At 49.6% G+C, this 7,958-nt stretch overlaps 1 long non-coding RNA gene across 1 annotated transcript; it reads right to left on the bottom strand.

The window, feature by feature from the left end:
• Positions 1 to 292: 292 nt before the first annotated feature.
• LOC142829835 (uncharacterized) lies at positions 293 to 6,754 on the bottom strand. The gene is made up of 3 exons (XR_012904662.1): positions 6,477 to 6,754; positions 5,505 to 5,652; positions 293 to 1,506 (listed from the first exon to the last, which is right to left on the bottom strand). It is a non-coding gene; the product is annotated as an uncharacterized LOC142829835 (long non-coding RNA).
• Positions 6,755 to 7,958: the final 1,204 nt, after the last annotated feature.

The raw sequence follows: 7,958 nt of genomic DNA, 5'->3' as shown, positions 1-7,958 counted from the left end.
AAAGTAGCCTGATCATCCAGCATGTAAATGCAAGCTGCACTGTTCAGCTTGAGGCATTGCCAGTGAGATGGGTCACTGAAAAAAGGAGGGAGGAAGAAGATAGAGGGGAGGTTAGCATTAAAAAAAGAAAACCACCTCCCTCCAAACATCTGAAAGGAATTAAAAATCAGACTCATGGAAACAACTTTAAATCCCATAGCTATGCCAGCCCTTCAGTTTTTCTTCCTCTCTTCAGACCTACTTTGTAAGATGCACTACTTTTGAATCATGGGTGTCTCCCCCCCCCCCCCCCCCCCGAGACCTCAGGTATGAAGACACAAAAACTTTCACAATTTAGCAATGTGAAAGCCTGCAAATGTGAACCAATGGAAAAAGAAATTCACAGGAGCAATGTTTCCTTCTCAAGACCTCTTGGCTTCCTGCTGCATTGCCATGTAATTTGCTAGTCTCCTGAGGCCGACTGCTATTCTGCAGGGGTGAATCCCTGACACCACATGCCTTCTAAGGTGAACAGGAAGGGAAACCTGCTCAGGTTCACAGATGTGGACTCATCTTCTCCTTGGGAGAACAGGAGCATCTGAAGGAACTGAGGGTGCCTTCTGCTCTTTCTGGTTTTGCAAAGGAGACAAAGCAACAGGTGAGAGAGTAGAAAGAGGGTGTAATGATGTCTAGAGTGGCTCATGACCATGAACGTCAATAGCAGGGCAGACACCCCCAAACTGGTAGTATGTTCCATAATAGGCTTCACCCACACAGTTCCAAATGTGAACTCCCAAAGTTCTATGACAGTCTTATAATGGAGTCACAGATCAGACATTTCAGTCTATCTTGCCACCCAGTCAAGCTAGACTGTGTGATAAATGGTCACTTATTTTTAAAAAAATCACAATATATTCAGTTCCAAGAAACCAGTCACTCACCCAGGTCAGTTTGCATCCTAGATCTCACACCAAAGACAACACTGGTAGCCAATTCTTTAATAAACTAACTAAAGGTTTAGTAGCTAAAAAAAAGGAATAAGAGTTATTGAGAGATTCAGTCAGGTAAAAATATACATGCACAGGTGACTCCCAGTTGAAATTATAAACAGGTAGCAGAGATGTATTCATCCTCTGAGAAGCTCTGGCTTCTTGGTTGATTATTCTGTCCTATCAGAATCCAAACAGTCTAGAGATGAACATTTTTACCTCGCGTCCATCTTTATGGCTTCATCTCACAGAAAGACAGGTTGACTGCTTGTCTACTCACCTGGGCTCTTCCTTTGATGACAGAGAGAGGGGAATGCTTTCTTCTCCTTCGAGTGGTCCCCGTGAGTGCTCCACTCTGGGTGCTGGTGCGTCCTCGCGCCGGTGATCGGAGACTTTTTCTAGCAGTTTCTGCCGCGCCGTGCAGGCACCGTAGCACCCTCTAGTGCCGTTGAACTGTAGGGCGCCTACGCGGCGCGGCTCCTCAGTTCCTTCTCTACCGTCCTCGGCAGCAGACGGAGTCATCGGTTCTCTTATATTCCTGTTTAAAAATAGATAAAACAACCTCGTTATCCCATAATTTCCTCATACTCCAAGTTTTTTTAGCCTTCCTCTCCTTCCCTGTCAGTTAAAAAAAAAAAATTTTTTTCCTCGTTGCGCTTGCCACTTTTCCCCAACCCTCATGCCCGGTTCCCCGGGCTTCAAGAGGTGTGAGTCATGTCAGGATGCCATGCTCGCCTCGGACGGGCATTCCAAATGCATTAAGTGCTTAGAAGAGGCACATCAAACTCAAAAGTGCCCCCACTGCTCAAAATTAACGGCGCGGGCACGTCGAGACCGAGCAAACAGATTGAAGACCTTGCTCTAAGAGAAGTCTCTCTGCCCATCTCTGCAGGACTCTCCTACAACCTCGACATCAGCTCATCAGAGCAAGGGTATGGAGAAAAATCCTCCCTCTACCCATTCTGGGCCCACGACCTCAAAAACGAGCCTAACCCCGAGCCCAGTATGGCCCTCGGTGCTGTTGGCTGCACGGGCTACTACCGAGTCCAGGCCAGGAACCTCAGGAAAAGCGCTGCCTAAACCATCGGCACCGCGCAAGAGAACGCACTCCGAGCCGGCACCGATATCTGCGGAACTTACGGGTCCGGCACCGGAGACTCCCTCAGTGCCGACCGCACCAACGAGTGGCCTCAAAGATCGGCCAAAACACTGTGCCAAGTCGGCACCGGGCTCGGTGCCGAAGAAGCACCGCACCGACATGCCACCAGTGGGCACTTCGGCGCCTGACAAGCCCTCGGCACCGTCACCCTCACCATTGTCGGGGGAAACCCTGGCACCGCCTACTCTGCACCATGCGGCACCGACTGCAAGTCACAAACGGCACCGTTCTCTGACCCAGAGCCGCACATTCTCGGCACCACCTTCTCCTGCTTCTTCTGTCCATTCACGGAGATCCCGTCACTCTTCGGTCGTCTCTCAATCCCCCAGCGAGATCGGCACCGATTCAAGGAGCAGATTCTCCTCCCAGCATTCTAGCTCAGAGCACAGACCCCCGTCTTGGCAGCCGGTGGTGGTTCAGTATGCATACCCTCCCCCTCCACACCCATGGTATGCCCAACAATACACCTGCCCACCATTACCATATGCCAACCCATAGCAACCGTGGGAGCAACGTTCAAAAAAGGGCCACCATTGAGCGCCTTCCACCATTTCTAGACCTCCACCTCCCAATACTCCTGCCGCCACCGAGGTGCTTTCAGATGAAGCAGTCACACCTGAAGCTCCGCCATCTGGGGATGACATTAGAAAATTCCAAGACCTTTTTAAAAGGGTGGCTGTAGCTCAACAACGAGATCTCCAGGAAGTGCAGGAGAAACAATATTTCCTTCCCCGCACACTACAACCCACAACTACCTCCAGATTAGCTCTCCCCATGGATAAGGCTATTATGGATCCGGCTGATAACATCTGGCAAACTCCAGCATCCATCACCCCAACAAACAAAAGGGTAGATCGCAAATATTTCAATGATCCAAAAAATATGGACTTTCTCTTTACGCACCCACCCCCGAATTCCCTGGTGGTGGATTCGGTTCGACACAAGGGCAAACAACCCAATCTCAGGTCCACCCCACAGGATAAGGACCACAAAAAGGTGGACATTATGGGGCGCAAAGTCTATTCTTCAGCCACGTTACTCTTGAGAGTTACGAATTACACAGCCATGCTAGCAGACTACGATCACACCAACTACTCGAAGTTACAGGATCTGCTTCAACACTTACCAGAGCATAAAAGACCAACCTTGCTTAACATCATGCAAGAGGGTCATAACATTGCTCGTACAGCCCTACAGTCCTCCATGGACATAGCGGACACGGCAGCTCGTGTGACAGCTTCTGCGGTGGTCCTCCACAGAGCATCCTGGCTGCAGGCATCGGGCATACCCAGAGATCTGCAGCAAAAGGTTGAGGATCTGCCTTTCGATCAAGCCAACCTTTTTGCTGCAAAGACGGATGAAGTACTCCATTCAATGAAGGACTCTCGCACAACTCTCAGAACGCTAGGAATGTATACTCCCCCGTTCAAGAGAACGAGATACCAGCCATACCAACGCCAGAGAGCAACCCAGAACCGACTTTCGCCCAAGACAAAGACCGCAGAGGCGTAGACCCCAAAGGCAACAACAGCAACACATCACAACCCACCTGCCAACAACCAAACAGCAGGTTTGAAGGTCAGGTCAAGAGCCGCATAGCCAATCTACCTTTATCACCAGCAGATACGGTTCAGTTCCAACAACCCCTCCAGACCTTTTTCCACCAAGGGTCTCTCATCACTTCAGACAAGTGGGTTTTGGAACTAATCCAGTATGGTTATTCGATCCCATTTATCTCCATCCCTCCTACCCACCCTCCTACACTGTCCCTTTTCAGGGATCCATCTCACGAAGCAGTTCTCCAACAGGAGGTGTCACGTCTTCTCCAACTCGACGCAGTAGAACAAGTACCTCCTCAATTCTATGGCCGGGGCTTCTATTCGACCTACTTCTTAACCCAGAAGAAGACGGGAGGATGGCGACCCATCTTAGACCTCAGACGCCTCAACAAGCACGTGGCATACCACAGCTTCAAGATGGTAACTCTAGCAACGATCATCCCCACTCTCGATCAAGGAGATTGGCTATCGGCTATGGACCTCCAGGATGCCTACTTTCACATTATGATTCATCCTGCCCACAGACGTTTCCTACGGTTTACAGTAGGCGACCAACACTACCAATACTGGGTACTTCCATTCGCCCTATCAACTGCCCCCAGAGTTTTTTCAAAGACCTTGGCAGTGGTAATGGCATCACTGCGCCGACAAGGGACCATAATATTCCCGTACCTGGACAACTGCCTTATAAAAGGCGCGTCTTTCCATGAAACCAAAACCATGACAGACAACACAGTAACCCTTCTACTCAGCCTCGGGTTTCACATAAACTATACTAAATCCACCTTACTCCCGACTCAGAGGCTAGAGTTTATAGGCGCTCTCATCGACACAACTATGGCGAGAGCTACCCTTCCCAACCACAGGTTTGCCACCATTCAGGAACTGATCTCATCAGTACACTCAACTCCAACCGTGACGGTCAGACACTGTCTCAAGATCCTCGGGCACATGGCCTCCACGACCTATGTCGTCTTCTTGGCCAGGCTCCACATGAGAGCACTCCAGTTGTGGCTCGCTACGGTCTACAAGCCCTCCAGAGACCAACTCTCCAAGCTGGTTGCTATCCCACCACGTATCCTCAGTTCCTTGCTTTGGTGGACAATCCCACACAATATGCTGCAGGGCGTTCCTTTTCAGCGTCCTCCTCCCACACTCACAGTTGTAACAGACGCCTCACTTATGGGTTGGGGGGCCCATTTAGGAAACATCACAGGCCAAGGGAAATGGTCTTTCATGGAGCAAACCTTCCATATCAACCTCCTCGAATTACGTGTGGTCAGATACGCATGCCAAAACTTCAAACAGTATATAATGCACAAGTCTATTGCCATCATGACAGACCACACTACTTGCATGTACTATATAAACCGACAAGGGGGGGCCCGATCCCCGTCTCTCTGTTCCGAGGAGGTCAAGTTTTGGAATTGGTGTCTCATACACCAAGTCACTCCGTTGGCAGTTTACCTCCCGGGCATCCTCAGTGTTACAGCGGACGCTCTAAGTCACTCATTCCAAGATCAACATGAGTGGGAGCTCGACAAGTACGCCCTGATTCCACTATTCTTCTGGTGGGGCCAACCAGACGTAGACCTCTTCGCCACGAGGAACAACAGGAAATGTTATCAGTACTGCTCCAGAGGAGCCCAGGGAAAACATTCCCTCGGAGACGCATTTTCCATCACATGGAACGTCCCTCTCCTCTATGCGTTTCCTCCCTTCCCGCTCCTGCACAGAGTCCTGAACAAAATCAGGTAAGACCAGGCGCGGGTCATATTAGTGGCTCCTGCATGGCCCAGACAGACATGGTACCCTTACCTTCTCAAGATGATGCTGACGGACCCGTATCCCTTTCCTCTCCACCACAATCTCCTGTCCCAGAATCACAGCTGGACTCTCCACCAGGACCTTCACAAACTTCACCTTCACGCTTGGCTCCTTCATGGCTCCAGGATGCCGAGATTACCTGTTCGGAACAGGTGAAGGACATGCTGATTAACAGTAGGAGGCATTCTACCAGGAGGGCCTACTCATACAAGTAGAAGCGATTTTCCCACTGGTATAGTCAACTACACGCAACCCCTCCACAGTCGGCCTCTATACCTACCTTGTTGGACTATCTGTTAACCCTTAAGCAATCTGGCCTCGCACTCAGCAGCGTCAAGGTCCACGCTGCCGCTATAGCGGCTTTCCACCATCCTACGGACGGCAGGTCCTTCCTCGCTAATCCACTGACCAAGCGCTTCTTTAAAGGCTTACAGAACACATTCCCGCCGGTCCGCCCCCCGGTTCCTGTCTGGGACTTGAATCACGTTCTAAAAAGTCTGACAAAGCCACCATTCGAGCCGATGGCTACCTGTTCCTGGTCTCTCTTATCCATGAAAGTATCCTTCCTTGTCGCAGTTACCTCCAGTAGGAGAGTGAGTGAATTGGCAGCCTTGATGGCAGACCCACCATATACCATATTCACAAAGGACAGAGTAATACTTCGACCCCACCCGAAGTTCCTCCCCAAAGTACCTTCACCCTTTCATGTGAATGAACCCATTCACTTAACCGCCTTCTTTCCTAAGCCTCATGCTGACCCGACCCAGGCAGCATGGCACACTTTAGATGTTCGACGCGCTCTGGCGTTTTACGTCGATCGCACAAAGCCGTGGAGGGCCTCACCTAGGCTTTTCATCTCCTACGCTAATAAATCGAAGGGATAAGCGATCTCATCTCAGAGAATCTCAAACTGGATTACTTCTTGCCTCTGCACTTATTATACCTTGCACAATAAACACTTACCAGACAACATCACGGCTCACTACCAGAGCCGTGGCTTCCACAACAGCTTTCCTTCAGAACGTTCCACTCCAAGATATCTGTAACGCCGCCACTTGGTCATCTGACCACACTTTTGCACGACACTATGCACTCTCTTCTTCTATAGCTTCGTCCACGGCGGTGGGACACGCAGTCTTGTCCACAGTGACTACTACACGGCTCCAAACCCACTTCCGTGAGCCGACAACTGCTCTGTAGTCACCCAGAGTGGAGCACCCATGGGGACCACTCAAAGGAGAAGAAAGAATTACTCACCTTGATGCAGTAACGGTGCTTCTTCGAGATGGGTCCCCGTGGGTGCTCCACTACCCTCCCTCCTTCCCCTGCTTTGGAGCCTTATACTCTAGCGGGTAGAGAAGGAACGGAGGAGCTGTGCCGCGCAGGCGCCCTACTGTTCCAATGGCACTAGAGGGTGCTCCGGCGCCTGCGCGGCGCGGCAGAAACTGCTAGAAAAAGTCTCCAGTCGCCGGCGCGAGGACGCACCAGCACCCAGAGTGGAGCACCCACGGGGACCCATCTCGAAGAAGAACCGTTACTGCACCAAGGTGAGTAACTCTTTCATCTCTGATCATCACACACAATGCCCACTTGCTTTGAAATGCATGGGAATTAGCACCTTCCTATTATGGTTCTTCATTTGCATCACACAAGGCTTCTTTCTTTTTGATGAATCTAGACTAGGAAGAGATTTCGAAATAACTCCCCTTATTTCAAAATAACAAGCAGAGCATCCACACTACCGAGTCTGTTATTTCAAATAAGGGGCTGGTTATTTTGAAATAGCAACTCTTGCATTCCATGAAGAATAACACTTTTTTCAAAATAGTTATTCAAAATAGCTTTAATGTGGACGCTTCACTGCCGTTGTTTCAAAATAACTACTCCCCAGAACTTTTCAAAGGAATTGTTCTCCAGTGCTTCCTGGGGTTCTAAGTCAAGGTAGTGCGTACCCATTAAGGGGGTCTGCCTCAAACTAATTTTGAGGTTTCCCTGTAGTGTGCACACTCTATTTCAAAATAGTTATTTTGGGAGTTATTATTTCAAAATACGTTATTTCAAAATAACTTCCCAGTGTAGACACGCCCTTGGATATAGGGGATATACAATCCACAGTTTGCTGCTATGTCTAACAGCATACAGGTAAATAAAAACAATGCATGCTGCCTCTCATCAGTTTTCATGATGTTTAAACACCAAACACATTGATCAGCCCCTTTGACCTATACTCATACACAAGTGAATTGGCCTGGCTCCCAGCTGTGAGTTTGTCAGTTTTTAGCAAATGCTTACAGCTTCGGCCAGACGTGGCACCAGCATCACAGATGGCTCCTGCTTTGCATTGCACTAAGGCAGTGGTCTCCAACCTTTTTAAGCACAAGATGACTTTTTGAATTTAAGTACAATCCAAAAGCTACCTCAAACCCAAACATCCTTGCCCCCCCC

The sequence above is a fragment of the Pelodiscus sinensis genome, chromosome 6 (assembly GCF_049634645.1).
Source record: "Pelodiscus sinensis isolate JC-2024 chromosome 6, ASM4963464v1, whole genome shotgun sequence".
NCBI lineage: Eukaryota > Metazoa > Chordata > Testudines > Trionychidae > Pelodiscus > Pelodiscus sinensis.
Note: the sequence above shows the minus strand (reverse complement) of the source record. Positions and strands in the feature narration are given on the sequence as shown.